We start from the raw sequence: 19,130 nt of genomic DNA, 5'->3' as shown, positions 1-19,130 counted from the left end.
TTTGACGCCGTTTGATTGCGTAACGAACGTTTGACGTGCGGAATCCGTGAACGTGCGTGACCGAACACACAATAACGTACTAGAAACATGATTTTATTGATGAAGATGACGTGTACAAGCAAAAATCACGTGGAGAGTATACTTTCTCTCTATAGACTTTCTCTCTCTAGACTTGAATCACCAAAATCAAAAATGGAGCAAAAAGTCTTCTAACTAACACTATATCTCCCTATTTATAGGCCAAGGCTTTTTAATAAAACTTTTCATTAATTACAAGATTGCCACCTTGCCTTTTAACTAGATATGACACTATAAAGACTTGATTTCTTCGGTTTCTCGCTACGGCTCGGATTGACGAAGGCGATAGACATTTATGCACTAACAGAAACTATGGCAAAATTTTCTAAAAATATAAACACTTAGAAAAATATTTTCTAAACAAATATTTACAAGTGTGTTTAATTACGGTTTTCAAAATAAACTTTGCCATAGATTTTGTTACAAAAATACAAGTATTGGAGGTTGGTTTTTATAAATAAAAAAATGGATAAATATGTATTTAGAATATATATTTACATTAAAGACACATTGTGTGTGATTATTTGTATACTTGGTGTATTTGTTATATTATTTTAGGATTAACGTAATATAACTTAACAAATACCAAGAATTTACAATCCAAAATGTTACCAAAAATCACAAGGAATAAATATATAAGTTACACACTTAATATTGTGAAAACGAACGCAAGAACGTAACTTACAAAATATTCCTGAAAATACCGTTAAAAATATATTTTTGGTAATATTATTTTGGATACAAGAAATGAAGATATGATTTTTGTAAATATTACCAAGTTATATCATATTTTCGACAAGGAGAAAATATATTATTTTTAAAAGAAAAAATATATTTTGGAATTTTAGAAGATATATGATTTTTGAGAAAAATATATATTTTCTTGAAATACATTATTTTTGGACAAAATAAGTTTATATATATTTTCTAAGTAAGACTTGAAAATATATTGTTTTGGAAATATATATTGAAAATATATTGGCATATTTTTATTTGTAATAATACACCAGAATACGACGCCAATACATGGCAAGATATACAAATACTAGAATACGGATATACATGTATGAGATACCCCCATCCTTGGGAAGGAAATACGAAAATAAATACTTGAGAAGTATTGTTACAAAATATTGTTTCACAATTATTCCAAAAATAAATATAATTTAAAGTTAAAATAATTATTATTTTAACAAGAAATTATAACTTGGGATAACATTAAAAGAAACGTATCTCAGAAACGTTAATTCTAAGGCAAGGCACGGCACTTTTGTCTAATAGACCCCAGTACATTGTAGGGAGTCGTGTTTGCTGAAGAGACACGAGTTACGATTGTGAAGACGCAAAACTGTGAGTTCATGTCCCCCTTTTCTTTTAATTGTTTTCAGTTTTATAACTTCGGGGGTGAAATACATGTTACAATTATTTACAAACATTTTATACATGGTATGGTTAGCTAAGGAGGGTGACTGCTTGATCATGTGAAAGATGGGTACAACGCTTAAGGCCATTAATCCTCGTCGTAGGACCGAGGGACATGAGTGATAGATCTATTTGGGTGTAGCGAGCCCACAACCATGAGGACTAGGGTGGCCCATGTGGTGACTATGTCCACATACTAATGCCATGGCAAAATTCCGCTAGGTTTGAGTTTTCCTGCACCATTTCACACATGCCATTGGCCTTGCAAACCGTTAGTGATCTGTTTTTCCTTATTGCTACATACCAGGGATATACATACATACAGCCATACTTTAAAGGTTTATTCATACGCAAACACATGAACTCGCTCAACTTTTTGTTGATGTTTTCAAATTACATGTATTTCAGGGAACTAAGTGGATCTGGCAGGTGTTGCACGTTTTCAAGCTGCGTTATAAATAAAAGATGTCATCCAAGTCTTCAGAGTTTAGGAAATGTATCTTAATCCTGGACGAGATACATGGTTCCAAACTCGGATTTGTTTAAGATCTTTTGTTGAGTCTTTGTGAACTCATTAAAACTTGTTGTGGTTTGTAACTTGAATTTGGTGTCGATGTTTCAAACAATTATGTTGTGTTGTTTTTTTCTCAAACTTAATTTATGGATGAACATCTTATGGTTTTATCATATAGCGTTGTTATGATTGAATGCTATGGTATTAAGAAAGTCACACCAATAATCACGCTTCCGCAAAAGTCAGGGTGTGACAGCTTGGTATCAGAGCTTCGATCGTAGCGAACTAGGATTCTTTCTCGAGTCTAGACTACGATCTGTAGGGCTCTCACGAAAATGTTTTCAAACATGTTTACGTTACATACACAAAATGTCCAGATCCAGGGAACAAACATTTTTTACAAAACAAAAGGCACAAAACACCTTTCAAGGTTATGTTTATGGTTCAGTCTGAGAGACTAGGGAAGTTTAGTCTCAGAGACTGGGGAAGTTTAGTCTGAGAGATTGGGTAGTTCAGTTTGAGAAACTGGGAAGGATTAGTCTGAGAGACTAGGTAGTACAATCTGAGAGGCTGGGTGGGATAGTCTGGGAAGACTAGGATGAATACATGCTTACATTGTTACTACTTACATGCTTATTTGATGATTGTTGATATATGTGCATATATTGTGATTGCTTTGTTACAGACACCATGTCCTCCTCTGAGAGTGGAGTATCTGATACAGTAGACCCCATGGCCATAGTTTCGGATGATGAGATCATCCCAGACCCTGAGGTTTATACATCCGACACCGAGAGTAGCGATGATGATGACTTTCAGCCTTTTGCTTTGCCGGATTTTGGCGACGATATACCGTTAGCTGATGGTTTACCCGGCGAGGATCTATTTCTTATTCCAATCCCCGCTCCTTTACCCCTTGCTGCATTTCCTCTCGAAGATCTGCCTTTTGATGCTTTGTCTGATGATGACATCGATCTGTTTATTGAGGGTCCCCCTGAGGGTGCCCAGTGTGATGGAGCTCCAGTCGATGATGTCGTTGTCGTTCCACTTGTCGAGATTCCAGTCAATGATGTCGTTGTCGTTCCACTTGTCAAGATTCCAGCCGATGATGTCGTTGCTATTCCTCTTATTGAGATTCCGTTCATTGAGATTTCATCTGACCATTCTGGTCCTAATTCATTCGAGTCTGTGTCGTCTACTACCTTGCATGCACTGGGATTGCAGCGTTATCCCACCGATTCTGATTCTGACATGGCTATGTCTGCCGCACCTGTTCCTCCACAGGACTTCGAGTTTGATGATGAGTTTGATCCTGACTTTGATCCTGAGCATGAGATTGATTTCGTTCCTGATGATCAGCTCTTTGATGTACCCGCTAATCTTGAGTTAGCACCAGCCGACCCTGAGCCTATACTTGCACCCGAGCATATACCTGCTCATGATCCTCTGCCGGATCATGACCCTATACTTGTTGTTGCACCACTTTTACCTGACCCTATACCTGTACCCGCTGACCATGCTCCTTTTGCTGATCGGATAGATCCCCGTTACACATTCACCCATAATGGGTGGATAAAGGATGATGACGACTTACCTCCTTTCATTGAGCCTGTTACTCCCCCACCTGCACCTACACATCCACCTGTTGATGTCGCCCGATACACCCACACGTGTCTGACATCCAAGGCACTGATCTACCGGTCACGTTCTTACAGGATATCCCCCCCACCCCATCCAGGGGAAGGTCCATTGAGTCAGCAGCCCAGTCATATTCCTCCTGTGTCAGCCGCTTTCCCTTTTATGCCACAGTTTACACACACTGCTCCTTCTGCTTCTGCACCATTGGGCGAGCCACTGATCTGGTTTCCGCCCAACACGATGCCTGTTTCTGATCCATACCATCCTTCACATTACACTGGTTACACGAGGGATGATCTGTTTTTTTCGTTGTAGCTTCATCAGGAGTTGTTGTGTCATAGAGTCATGGATCTTGAGAGGATCCTACGTCCTCCACCTTGTCCTTGTCAGTCACCGTTCGCGACTCCACCCGCTCCTCTTCTGCCATACCCAGATTTTGACGTTCGTTTTCTTAGTATGGAGTAGCAGATTAGCTATCTGTTGTGTACCGTTTATGCTCTTGAGGAGGAGTTAGCGCATTTGCGTAGTTTGCTATTCGTTCCTCCTCCACCTCCTCCTCCTCCACCATCAGCATAGCAGTTTTTGGTTTTATGCAGGTAGCATACTTTTGGTGAGAGCGTCGCTATTGAGCCCAGATTGCACAGCCTTTTGAAGACCATTTTTGACTTTTGACTGTTGTAGTTTGATAGACGATTTGGACAAGGGTGATGTGACCCTGTAGTCCCTTTTGATGTATGGTACATTGTAGGACATGTAAAACTGTACTTGTGGTCATTGATATATGAAGGCTCAATCGCAACATTCTCATTACATACATTGTTGAAACACTTGTTTGTGTTATGGTTGAAACATTATGTGTTTACTTACGTTGATACATGCTATTAAGTATACATGTCTTGTGCTTACTATACTTGTCATGACCTGACTGACGCAATCTTCTTATAGAAGATGCCTCCACAAAGAGAAACTCGATTGCCTACAATAGAGGCTGAGTTACAAGAACTGATTTCACGAGCGATAGCACAACACGAGGCCTTACGCTCTGAGCATAGCGGGGGTACCTCGGGAAGCAACCCACCTCATGGTAATGTTTAAGTCACTAAAGACACATTACGTTACATTTAGTTATTCCATGTGCGATCGCTAATGCTTCATGTGAATGATGTTGCTTGTACAGGCTGTACCTATAAGCAGTTCTTAGACTATAAGCCTCTGAATTTCGACGGCACCGGGGGTGTTGTAGCCTTCGTCAGATGGGCGGAGAAAACTGATTCTATGCTAAGAATGAGCAAGTGTGCATCGAGCACCAGGTCTCCTAAATCTCAGGACTTTTTCTTGATGGTGCTCTATCCTGGTCGAATCTCCAAGTTCAGACCTTGGGAGAAGAAGCTGCTTATGCCATGTCTTGGGATGAGATGAAAGAACTCATGCGAAAGAAGTACTGTTCTAGGGCCGGAATTCAAAAGTTGGAGACTGAATTTTGGAACCTCAAGATGGATGGCCCAAAGATTGCTGAATACGTGCAGAGATTTCACGACTTATCTCGCGTCGTTCCTTACATGGTTGAGCCGAAGTTCAAGCGCGTCGGGCGTTTCATTTGGGATTGGCACCCCAAATCATGAGTATGGTAACGAGATCCAAGCCTCCAACAATCACTGAGGCTATTGATCTAAGTGTGGCCTTGACCGAAGAAGCAATCAGGTTGAACAAGTTTTCGATCTCTGACCAGAAGAAGAAAGAGACTCATGTTGAGTCGTCCGGTGAGAACAAAAGGAAGTTCTCAAATTTCAAGAAAGGTACCAACAGTGCTAACAAGAAGAAGGAGGTGAACCCACCAGTCGAGGCCAAGACTGGTGCTGAAAACAAGGGAAAAGGATACATGGGCACTCTGCCTAAATGTGATGTGTGTTAGTACCATCATGCCGGCCAATGCAGAGTTAGGAAATGTGAGTCTTGTGGGAAGGTATTCGAAGGAGACGTGTTGGGTTGGTACTGGTCGTGGTGGTCAGAGAGGTTATGGCAATGGAAACAATAACCGTGGTGGAAATGGGTATGGAAACCGCCCTCAAGGAGGAAATGGCGGTAATGGTAATCGTGGAAATTTTGGGAATCAAGCTGGTAGTGGAAACCGTGGAGCAAACAATAATCAAGGTGGTAATGGGAATGGTAATGGTCGGGGACCAGGTTGTTTTAATTGTGGAGACGTGGGGCATTTCAAGAGAGAATGCCCAAAGATCAACCAAGCTCAAGTAAGGGTTTTCAACATCGGAGCTAGGGAAGCTCGCCAGGATCCGAACATAGTTACTGGTACGTTCCCTATCAACCAACGTTTTGCATCTATACAGTTTGATATTGGTGCCGATTATAGCTTTGTATCCCTAGAATTTAAGAATATACTTGGGTTGGTAGCTAGTAAGCTAGATATTCTGTACCCAATAGAACTAGCCAATGGAAAGCTAGTAGAAGCGAATGAAGTCATTAGAGGTTGCGTGATAGAACTGGGAGAGCACGAGTTTTCGCTCGATCTTCTGCCCGTCGAGTTGGGAAGCTTTGACGTGGTAGTTGGAATGGATTCGTTGTCAAGCAACCGAGCAGAGATCGTATGCCAAGAGAAGGTCATTCGCATTCCGATGGAGAATGGAGAAACGATTGTAGTGCATGGAGAGAAGCACGATACACCCCTACGGATCATCAGTTGTTTGAAAGCTCGAAGATGTTTGCACAAAGGATGTGTTGCCTTCTTGGCACACATTGTGGACAAGGAAGCCGCTGAGCCAAAGCTAAAAGACATCCCGGTTGTTAGGGAATATCCTGAAGTCTTCCTGAAGAGTTGCCAAGATTGCCGCCACCGCGACAAGTCGAATTCCATATTGACTTAGTTCTAGGCGCCACGCCTGTAGCTAAGGCACCTTATCGACTTGCAATTTCAGAAATGCAAGAGCTGTCAATGCAACTTCAGGAGCTATTGGACAAGGGATTTATCAGACCAAGCTTCTCGCCTTGGGGAGCTCCAGTTTTGTTCGTTAAAAAGAAAGACAGTAGTTTCCGCATATGTACCGACTACCGAGAGCTTAACAAGCTGACCATTAAGAATCAGTATCCTTTGCCAAGGATTGATGACCTGTTGTAGGATCTTGTAGATGACCCGAACGAGTCGTTCAGAGGAGTTTTACTTTGTTTCAGAGGCGGAAACTAAGAAACAAAGGTAGAAACAACTTAATCTTCACTTTAAACACTGATTTGATTAATCTGACAGCAAATACAATCAAACCTCACACCGGCAGCACTTCGGTATGGAATTCAAGAACATTACAAATGATTCCGCTCAGAGGGTATTTATAAGAGATAGGGTTTCACTTGAAATGACATAAGACATTTCAAGCGGAATCACTAAACTTCTGATTTCGCTTGAACATGTCACATGTTCATTTCAAGCGGAATCAGCATTTCAAGCAGAATCATGTCACACACAACCTAAAACTTCCTATTTTCTCGTACTACATGCCCTAATGTAACAATTCTAATCCTAGACTCGATACAAGACGAAGTCGATAAACGTTTGCACCAACAGACTCCCCCTCGGATGTTGACGAGTCTTCAGTGTCGAGTCTTCAACGTCTTCAGTCGTTATCAGTCTTTGGGCTTTACTCTTTCAATTAGCACCAGTCTAACTTCCAGGATCTGATTCTGGCACTTGAGCTTTCAGACTCCCCCTCAACTTGTGCTGGGATCATAGTCTGGCTTTTCAGGTCAAATACTCACAAGATCAGGTATTGCAACCTGGCTCACCTGCATATACTCTACCCAAAACATAAGTTTCATCAAAGATAAGATATAATAAAGATAGAAATCCTTCTAATCACTTATGATCACAATCTGATCACACAGATTTATCATGTAAGACTCTAATAAACCACTTGTATGCATAACATTTACATTTCAAACATCCTCAAACAATCTTTCCCAAACCTGTTCGTCATGTTTAGCACTCTGAATTTTGAAAATCAGTTTTTCAACATCAGTTGCCTAAAATCTTTTTGTATTTTCCAAAAATTTATGCTAAAACACACCGAAAATCTTTTTGGATTTTTGATTTAACAGAAATGAAATGCAGAAAAAAAAATATTTACATACAATATTTTTGTGAGTTTGTGTAAGAGGATCATATCAGTTTTTGAGACAAATCACCAACACCGTTAAGCTTTAAACATTTTAAGTTCTAAACAATTCACTTAGATTGTCAGTATACTAGTCCACTTAAATTTTCACACAAAGTTCAACTGTTTCGAGATATGATATTAATGTTTTAAGTACATAAGCTTATCCGCGTGTCCCACTTCTTGAATATACTCCCGTATCCAGATCCCAATATTCAGTCTTACAGGTGAGTATACCTAGATGATATCTGTAAGGGGTTAGATGCGAAACCGTGAGAGCTCAGGTCAGAACTTCCGTTCAGCAGAGAGATGACGGTTCGACTTTTGGTGTGTCCCCTTTAGAGGATCTTATTTACAACAGCAATGATTATCAATTTTATTGTTTCATCATTTGCAGGAAGTAATATACGGGGACTAGGTCAGAATTTCCATTCAGCAGAAGTCCCGGGATAATACCCCAGATATCACTAAGCATAAAGACCTAGTATCTCAGAAAGAGGGACCTTTCAAACAAGATTTCGGGGGTTACCCATATATCCGAGAAATGTTACCCACGAATTAAGCAAGTTTGAATTTAGGTTTATATCTCGACACAGTTTACTGAATGTGCAAAAACCTACTGGCACATCATCAGTTAGACCGTTTATCACTCTTTTACTTTCCATATCTTTAGCATGTTGTGACAGTCCACTGATGTACTATCATTTCCTCTTTTTAACAACAAAACTTGTTTTTCTTTTATCATGTTTTTGCCTTTTTCAAATTTTCTAATGTTATTAGATTTTTGAGAACAAACTGAGCTCTTGGCCCACTTTGTAGAAACAAATTTTGAAAACAAACTATACAAGAAAATTGACAACCAATATCAAATCACCTCAATTCGCCATCCACTTGGCGTAAACAATCAGAACTCCCCCTCTCAAAAACTATTTTCCCATTTAGATTTCAAAACACTTAACTTTGTTTTAATCAAAATGGTTTTTCCGGAAAATAAGTTGTGTTGAAACCACTTGTAGGATGGGGTTCATTTCATCACATTGTTTTTAATCACAAGAATGAGGATTACATCAAGTTCAAATTAATGACCTTGACTAATCATTTTGACAGAATAAACCTCCGTACCACTTGGAAGATCACCAAACAAATATAAACCAAAAAAGATGCCGATTCCTGCTCCACTTTTACCAACCTGGGAGCTCCGGCAAGTCAGGTGTTTAATAAAACATTATGTCCACCCAAGCCTGACCAGCCTTGGGTGATTTTGGTACACATCTATCCCACCAACATTTTGATTTGTAAAATTGTCACACCCCTATTTTCCACGTGTCACCACTGGGCCCGGTGGGGGTTCCGTGACGTAGTTGATATCGTCATAGTCAAACAATACAAAATATAAATGCACAGCGGAAGCAAAAGATAGATTTATTTCAACCGAATAAAATTGTAATATCAAGTATCACAAACAGTTGAAATAGATCCACAGGCGGATCAAAAACAAAGAGGAAACTTTTATTCAACAGACTTCATGCATCCTAAGCTTGCGAGACTTTTATTGATGCTAAGGAGTGGCCATCCTATTACGCGTAGTACCTGCACTTAGCCTTTTTGGAAAATACGTCAGTTTACACTGGTAAATACAATTTAACTGACTCATTTTGAAAAGGTTTAAAATTGATTTGAATGCCCGCGGCACAAAACTTTTTATAACTTGGGATAATTATTTGCTTATAATCTTGTAAAAGAATTACATGTTTGTTTTGCGTTCAGTTATCCGGGTCGTGCCGGGTTAAAGATTAATAGACACACCATTTAGTATAGTTCTGCCGCGAGACTTCTCTCGTACCGACGATTATACTTTATTGATTTGAATGCACTACGGGTGTACGCCTACACCCGTGTGCTAAGGTCGTGGCCATTCTTTGAATGATGCCAAGGATATCTGGGACATGGTCATTAAACCCCCAAAGGCGTTAAACAAACAAAACAACATTTTCAAACGGGTCATTTTGACAACACTTAACCACCGACCGGTTAAGGTCAATTACCCGACCAAGCGGTATTTTATATACCGTACCCCTAGCCCGTATAAGAGAAAATAAGTTAAATGTATTTACCTGAGCAAAGTATAAATCAAATACAGCAAGTGCACGTAGCTTTTACTGGGCTCCTGTATCTGGAATGAAGGTTTTAAATAACCTATTAGAATCCTAACGGGTCTTTTAATTTAGCCTAAGCTTAGACCGGTTAGTATTAAATGAAGATTACGGTTTAAATGCACTATAAGGCAAAGACCGTTTTAGAATGTGGTTTTGACCCAACAAGCTTGCATACTTGTTTAATATGGGTAACTTAATCACATTCTGGATTTTGAGACCGAAATGATATGGTTTGACCCGTTTTGGCTAAAATGGGTAAACTAGTTACATAAGCCGATCCGAACGCGTAAAGTGCGTAACGAGTAACCATATGAATCATATACTAGTTTCCTAAGTTAATATGCCTTAAACATGTTGTGATATCAGAATGATACCTTCCATTATGCCCCAAATGGTTTTAAACCCAAACTATGCCTTATAAGGGTATTTTGGTCATTTTAAAGGGTGCAAACGAGTTTAAATAGTATTCCGAGTTATAGGTCTGAATAAATTAGCAAATATACTCATTTTATTAAGTCATTACAGTAGGGTATCAAATATATGTGAAATTTATTACTGATAACCATACTATGCTCCGTAGGGGCATTTTGGTAATTTCACATAGACCTAAAAGGTCAAAACTAGAATTCTGAGTTTAAAAGATTCACCTACTATTAAAATATAAAATTTTACTGAATACAATCAGTAGGTATCATCCCCATGTGTTTAAAAAGGTTTTATTACATACTATGCGTTAAAAACGCTTAAAAGGCGATTTGGAGCCATTTCCAGGTTTGGTATGGAAAGCTGATATTTTTAAAATTCCAGAAGGCTCAAAATACTTTATTTAACATATTAGATCAGTAGAAAAAGGTTTGGGGTCAATAGGATTTATAAAACTCATTCTATAGCCCAAAAGGGCAAAACTGGCATTAACCGAATTAAGCTTAGAACACTAAGTTATGCTCAGCCTAAAATTGAATAAAAATCCTTAAAAATCCCAAAATATTATTTTATATCAGTAGGTACAAAGTTTTGTATAAAAAAATGGGTTTAGATAGGCTATATGCAATTTATGCCATTTAATTACTAGAGAAGCTTCTAATTACGATAATGAGCATAACTTTTAATCTATACCTCAAACTGATGTCAAATTTTAGGTGCAAGTTTATAAATCAGTAGCTAAGGTGTCTACCCTTTTACATTTTTAAAAATCATATTTTAAGGTCATTTGGGCATAATGGTCAACATATAAGCATTTAACGGAAACATGCATGTGAATAGGATATCTAATGAACCAGGTTGTATAATCACAGAGGGTTATACTAACATGTAAATAGGTCCAAAAGAAGCTCTAAGGCAATCCTAAACTGGGCTTAAACGGGTCAGAACTAAAAGTCAACGCAGAAGTCAAAGTATGCGACTTTCAGTCCCAAACCGAGCCTAAACTGAAAATGGTCGAGTTGAACATGTTAAAACATGTTCTTACATTAATTACCAAGTTATATTAATGATCAAACAGGTTGCATATGTCCTACATTGCTAATTATGCATTAATTTGAAAATAATCATTCTGTTAACTTTTTAAGGTAAGCTTTGACTCGACAATTAACATAGTTAGGGTGGGAATCTGGAAATACCCTTTTAAGGGTTTATTACCCACATAATTACCTACTTATAGGTATTTTTAATTCGTGATTTGACTGGACCAAGCTTAATTAATCATGAAGTCAAACCTTAATTACGACGGTTTGACTTTTAGCTAATTAACTAAGCTAAAACGAATTTAGAAAGGTTAGGAGTACTTACAAGAGTCCTAATTATGACTAGGGATCACTAGGAAGCTTGCTTGATGACCAGAGAGCTCCAGAAGTGAAGTTGTGAGAATTTCAAGTGAGTGTGCTCATTGTTGCAACAAGTGGGTTCTTATATAGGTGTTTTGATGCAACAAGATGGTGCCAAACAAGTCTATAGGTGATCCCAGATGAGTCCAAGTGCCCCCTATGCATGAAAAACCACTGGTGCAGTCTTTGATTTCGAATACAAGGCTTCAAAGGCTGTGGACAAGTTTAACTCGCATGTGTGCATGATTTCTGCCCAGCACTGGTCGTCGCTTAGCGCTACGACAGAAGGGGAGTTGTGTAGGATCGGATTGTGACCTAAACGAGTCGTTTGGAAGAGTTCAAATCCGTTTCAGAGGTGGAAACTAAGAAACAGATGTAAAAACAGCTTGATTCACACTTTAATCCTCTTGTATATTGATTTTACAATGTTTACAGTCAAAGGAAAAACCGGCAGCACCTTGGTATCACTTAGCAAATTCTGTTCTAACTGTTACAAATGACAATTCAACTCTCCTATATATACTACACATGGTTTCGCTTGAAGCCTGACAACATTAATTCAAGCGAAACCTACTTAATCTATTCAAGCGAAACTACATGAATTTATGTTTTCAAGCGAAACCCTTGTAATCTGTTTTGTCTTCTTGTGAGTATTGTATTTCGCAAAACTGATTTGATATTGAGTTTAGTTCCATGATGCAATAGATGATATCATCTTTATGATGTCATTATCAAGAATGATGACATCACTCTTGAACAGATCCGCAACAAAATGAGACTCGATATAAGACGAAGTCGACAGATGAATGCACTAACAGACTCCCCCTCAGATGTTGACGAGTCTTAAGTGTCGAGTCTTCTCAATCTTCAGTCATTATCAGTCTTTGGGCTTCCTTCAGAATCTCTATCTGGCTCTATCCTATCTCCAATTCTCTTTCAGGATCTCTGGCTCCTAGCTCTTGCATCTTCAGACTCTCATTCTCTAACAGACTCCCTCTCAACTTGTACTGGGATCATAGTCTGGCTTTCACAGGTTCAGGTATCGTAACCTGACTCTCCTGCATATTCTCTACGCAAAACATAAGTTTCATAAAAGATGAGATTTAACAAATTTAGAAATTTGCTAATCACTTGAAGACACAACCCTGAATACATCATTTTCAATAATCAATCAAAATGATTTATCATGTCAATTTCTGATGAACCACTTGAATATATATCATTTTCATTTCACACATCTTCAAACAAACTTTCCCAAACCTGTTTGTCATGTTCAGCACTCGGAATTTTGAAAATCAGCTCTTCAATATCAGTCGTCTAAAATCTTTTTGAATTTTTCAAAATTTATGCTAAAACACACCGAAACTCTTTTTGGATTTTGGAATAAAAACAAATGTAATGTAGTAAAGAAATATTTACAAACAATATTTTTTTTTTGTGAGTTCGTGTAAGAGGATCATATCAGTTTTTGAGACAGGTCACCAACACCGTTAAGCTTAATTTCATTTTCAGATCTAAGCAATTCACCTAGATTGTCAGTATGTTTGTCCACTTAAATTTTCACACAAAGTTCAATTGATCTGAGATACGATGTTAATGTTTTAAGAACTTGAACTTATCCGTGTGTCCCACTACTTGAATATACTCCCGTATCCAGATCCCAATATTCAGTCTTACAGGTGAATATACCACAGATGATATCTGTAAGGGGTTAGGTGCGAAACCGTGAGAGCTCAGGTCAGAACTTCCGTTCAGCAGAGAGATGACGGCTCGACTTTTGGTGGGTCCCCTTTAGAGGATCTTTTTTACAACAGCAATGACTATCAATTTTATTGTTTCATCGATTTGCTGAGGGCGGTGCTTTTTCAAGCATTTGCAGAAAGTATTATCCGGGGACTAGGTCAGTACTTCCATACAGCAGAAGTCCCGGGATAATACCCCAGATATCACTGAGTATAAAGACCTAGTATCTCAGAATAAGGGATCTTTCAGACAAGATTTCAGGGGTTACCTATATATCCAAGAAGTTGTTACCCACGAATTAAGCAAGTTTAAAATTTAGGTTTATATCTCATCACAGTTTATTAAATGTGCAAAAATCTACTGACACATCCACAGTAAGATTGTTTATCACTTTTAAACTTTCCAATTCTTTAGCATGTTGTGATAGTCCACTGATGTACTATCATTTCCTCTTTTTCACAACAAACTCAGTTTTGGATTTTATCAAGTTTTTGTCTTTTTCAAATTTTCTAATGTTTTTGGATTTTCTGAAATTTTCTACTCCCCCTAAAATGCAAACACATTAACGAAAATTGAAAACAAACTGTACAGAAACATGACAACCGATATCAAATCGCATCAATTCGCCATTCACTTTGGCATAAACAATCAGAACTCCCCCTATCAACAAACTATTTTCTCATTTAGATTTCAAAACACTTAAGTTTGTTTTAATCAAAATGATTTTTCTGGAAAATAAGTTTGGTTGATTTTACCACTTGTAGGTATATCAATACTAAGTTCGGGGATGTGGTTCATCATCTTGTCTCTCAATCACTTGTAGGAAAATAGAAGTACAAATTAATGTCCTTGATTTACCATATGCACAAGTTATGCACAATCAAATCTTTTAACCACTTGTAAACAAAACACAAACAAACCTTTTTTACCGTTTGTATGATTGACATTATCGTAGTAAATTCCTCAAGAAAGATGCCGATACCTGCTCCTCGCTTACCAACCTGGAAGCTCCGGCATAGTCCTTCAACCTGTAAAATTTTAACAATTTCAAACACTTTCAAATTATCCTAATTAAACATGAAAGATGCCGATTCCTGATCCACGATTACCAACTTGGGATCTCCGGCAAGTCCGGTGTTTTACTCAAACATAATGTCCACCCAAGCCTCACCAGCCTTGGGTGACTTTGGAACACATCTGTCCCACCAACATTTTGATTTATAAAACTCTTTAGCACCCTTTACCTTCTTATCAATCATCTTACCAAAAATATGTTTGACTTTCCCGTTGAAAGCCTTCTCAACATCAAATTCTCCTTTATCAGCAAAGAATTGATTTGAGATCTCTACCTTTCCAACTTTCTTCATCAAATTTTCCTTTGACGGTGACGGAAAATTCTCATTGTTCACCACTGGAACGGAATTCACAATCTTTTTATCAACCAGTGACTCCTCTGATTTTATGGAATCAGATTCATTGTCAGAATTACTCTCAGATTTAACAACCCATTTTTGTTTACTTAAATCACCTCTTCTTTTGTAAAACCTTTTTGAACTTTCTCCTTCCTCAGAAGTAGAATTTTCAAACTTTTTAACAATTTTTACAGATTGTTCTTTCTTATCAACACAAGCTTCTCTCAAAACAGAGTTAGGAAAAACTTCCTGTTTTTGGTAGTTTGTGACAACTCGAATTTCCAAGATTTCCATTTCGCATTTATTGCACGTTCTTGTATTGTCTAGTTGATTATTTGCACAATTAATTGCTATGGAATTATGTACGTTTTGATGAAATGAATCGTATTGTGTGATTGTGCATGGCTATGTGTTAATTGTGATAAACTTGTCAAATGTATAAACTTGGTGGTGAAACTGTGAAATTGATTGAGATAGTGCACTCTTGTAAAATAGAATAATGGAGGGTGTAAAGAGTTATTAGTGAAACCTAAATCATACTTAACCCTAATCCCATTTCACTAATCATTTCCACAAAAACCAAAGCACGTACATTCACTTTCTCTAGCAATCATCATCACCATCATCATTGGCACAAGATAATCATCACTCTTGATTCCTCTTTCTCTAGAATCATTCAAGGTAATTGTGTAATCATTGTTTATTGGTTGTTTGATTGTTATCAATGCCTAATTCTTGTAATGCTTGTAAACCCTAGTCTTCATATGATGGTTCTGTGTTTTTGATTTATGTTGATTGTTGTGATATGAAGATGACTCGTCGTATAATCCATTGTCTGATGAATTAGATGCATGATATTATAGAACGCTTGACTGTTGATTTGGTTCCTTCTATGCAAAAGTAAAGAGATTAGTGTTCAAGATCATATGATTGTGCTGTTACGTTACGTATCTTATGTTTGCTGTGCAACTAGGGTTTGCTTTAAGTTTTGTTGATTGGTCCGACCTTTAACAATAATACATGGTCCGAGTTTTATCTCCACATGCTGTCCGATCTTTGTGACATAATATATTAGATCCGAGTTTTGTGTTAAACACATAGGGTCCGAATTTTCTTAATGAATGTTATATAGACCGAGTTTTATGAACATTACATTGGGCCCGAGGTTTAAAGGAAGTAAAGGGTCCGAGCTTCCTCATGCACATGTATGTCCGAGTTCCTTTCATCATGATTGTCCGAGTTGTTGAGGAGCACTCTTAGTCCGAGCTTTAGTGCTCTTATAGTGGTCCGAAGTTTTATATAAAACATAAAAAGGTCCGAACTTTGTAAAAAGAATTATGGTCCGAGCTTTAATCTCCATTTGTGGTCCGACTTTTTGTGTTATGTGTGTTGATGTCCGAGTTTTAACTCAAGACACTTGTCCGACCTTGTAAGCCACAAGGGGTCCGAGTTTAGGGGGAGACTATATGTCCGAGTTTCATGTAATTAATGTGGTCCGAGTTTCATGACCATATGTGGTCCGAGTTTCTTCAATGGAACTCTTTGTCCGAGTTTTAACATCCCCACACCCCTATCCGAGTTTTAACCACCCTTTTGGTCCGAGCTTCTCATGTGTAAGTTATGTTGTCCAAGTTTTGAAACCCCCTTATGCTATCCGACTTTTAAACAGGGGAAACCCCCCCCCCCCCACACACTTGTCTGAGTTTTAAGAAGGGCAAGGTTATGTCTGACTTTGTGTGATGATAGAATGAAGCCTTAAATGTGTGTTAATTGATGCCGAAGTTGTTAAGATGTGTATGCCACTGTGTTAAGCCACCAACTCCGTTAAACCTGTAAAGTTATTAACACTGCTGAATGTATTAAGAATGTTAATAGAGACAATTAGATTAATACTCACGTAAGATTAAACCGTGAAAACAAAGGCGTGACGCATGAATTATGTGAATGCGATGAACTGATTACATACTAAACATGATAGTTATCCTGATTACATACTAATTGCCGGACTTTACAAGTGAGGTGTGTGTAAAAGCTCACAGTATGATTCTGTATATGATCTCATGCTACTGTTCACTCTGCTTATAACTGTATGATTCGATATATGCTTGTATGAAGTTGAATGCAAATGTATGATCCTGCGTACGTGAACATTCTATGTGATATCATCTGGTACATAATACGCACACTAAACACAATTGCTTGAATATCAGTGACTTGCAAACCCTAATTTGATGCAAACACTTACATCGTATCATGTGCAACATATCCTAGGTCGTGCGTAACGGACTTAGACATTTGATAAACCCTAGAGCATAGCATACCGAGCAAACCAAGGTGAGTCCACACAGCCAAGGCATGGGGTTCCCGGGTGGGAATGGGATTTGATGAACTATTGTATATACTTCGCTGATAGAACTACGACTAGACTAGTAACACTTATTGAACTGATCTTCGCACACCTGCCAAGGGTTGGCCGCGATATTATGACTGACTTCGCACACCTGCCTTTGGAAGGCCGCGAACTGAATTTACTAATCTTCGCACACCTGCCTGGTAGGCCGCGATACAGATAAACCTAGTCTAGAATACTCGGGATGAACATCCCCTAATATCTTCGCATACCTGCCTGGGAGGCCGCGATGGAAACTAATACGATACATGACATAACGAACGAACATACTACTACTCACACTATACTATTACTGAACTGTTAACTGTGAACTCGCTCAACTAGTTGTTGACTCGTTACTGCATGCCTTGCAGGACCTTAGGTACTTATGGAGCTTGCACTGGAGGCGCGGTTGTTGTGGACAAGGATCGTGATTACTATGTTGAACATTATGACATTTCAAACTATTAACTATGTTGGGTTATTTACATGCTTCCGCTATTGATACTATGTTTGGTTTAGAACATCAATTGTATTGAATTGGGTTTTACGAACTATCTTATTTATATTATGTTATGTTCAATATGATTGATGGCTTGATCCTGGTCAGTCACGCTCCCAAGCGGTGATACTCCGCAGGTGGATTTTGGGGGTGTGACAGATTGGTATCAGAGCCATTGGTTATAGAGAACTTGGTTTTAATATGGGAAAACGTTTTTATTAAAACCAGACTATAACCAGAATAGTGCTCTCAACGATCCACAACGACGCTTCGCTCCACGTGCAAGACTCAACATACTAGGTAATAAGGTTTATGTTTATTGCCTACATGCTAGAATTGCATAGAACTTTGCTCGTAGTATGCTTACATTACTCTGCTCATTACTTGTTATTGCATAAGAACACCTATGTGCTTACACTCTTCTGTCATCGCACTACTCGCGAACCATTCATACTTATGCTACCTTTACTGTTCGATCATGTCTGGACGTGTTAACATGACTCAAGCCCAGTTGGCGGCTCTCATTAACGAACAAGTTGCTGCGGCGCTTGCAGCCGCACAAGTAGGAGGTATAACCTGCTATTCCAGACCTATCCTAGGATGTTAGATCCTACTCTCGTGACCCAACTCTCGCGCTTAACCTTGACCTATCTTTCTCGCGCAACGGGTCAGAATGCATAGCAACCTGTCTGCACATTCAAGAACTTCATGGACTGTCGTCCAAGCACATTCAGTGGCACAGAAGGAGTAGTGGGACTACTCCATTAGTTTGGGAAGCTCGAGTCGGTATTTGAGATATGTGAATGCCCTGAGGCTCGCAGGGTCAAGTACGCCACTGTTACGTTGGAAGGAATCGCGCTAACCTGGTGGAACGCGCAAGTTCAGATATTAGGGCTGGCAGCTGCTAACGCCACCCCCTTGGAACGATTTTAAGGAACTCATTAAAAAGGGAATACTGCACGCGTGATGACATCCACAAGTTGGACGTGGAGCTTTACCATTTGAAAATGACGGGGTCAGAAATTGAAGCTTATACGAAACGGTCGAATGAACTGGCCAACTTGTGTCCAACCATGGTGGACCCTCCAAGCAAGCGTATCGAATTGTACCTCAAGGGTCTAGCCTCAGAGATTCAGAGCCATGCTACATCGGCTAACCTCGACAATATCCAAGACATTCAGCGTCTTGCTCATCGCCTCACGGATCAGGCAGTGGAACAGAACAGGCTGCCTAGTTGTATCAGCACTATTACTACCGCTATCACTTCTGCTACTCCCGCTACTCCTAGTGACAACA

Source organism: Helianthus annuus, chromosome 16 (assembly GCF_002127325.2).
Source record: "Helianthus annuus cultivar XRQ/B chromosome 16, HanXRQr2.0-SUNRISE, whole genome shotgun sequence".
NCBI classification, from domain to species: domain Eukaryota; kingdom Viridiplantae; phylum Streptophyta; class Magnoliopsida; order Asterales; family Asteraceae; genus Helianthus; species Helianthus annuus.
Note: the sequence above shows the minus strand (reverse complement) of the source record.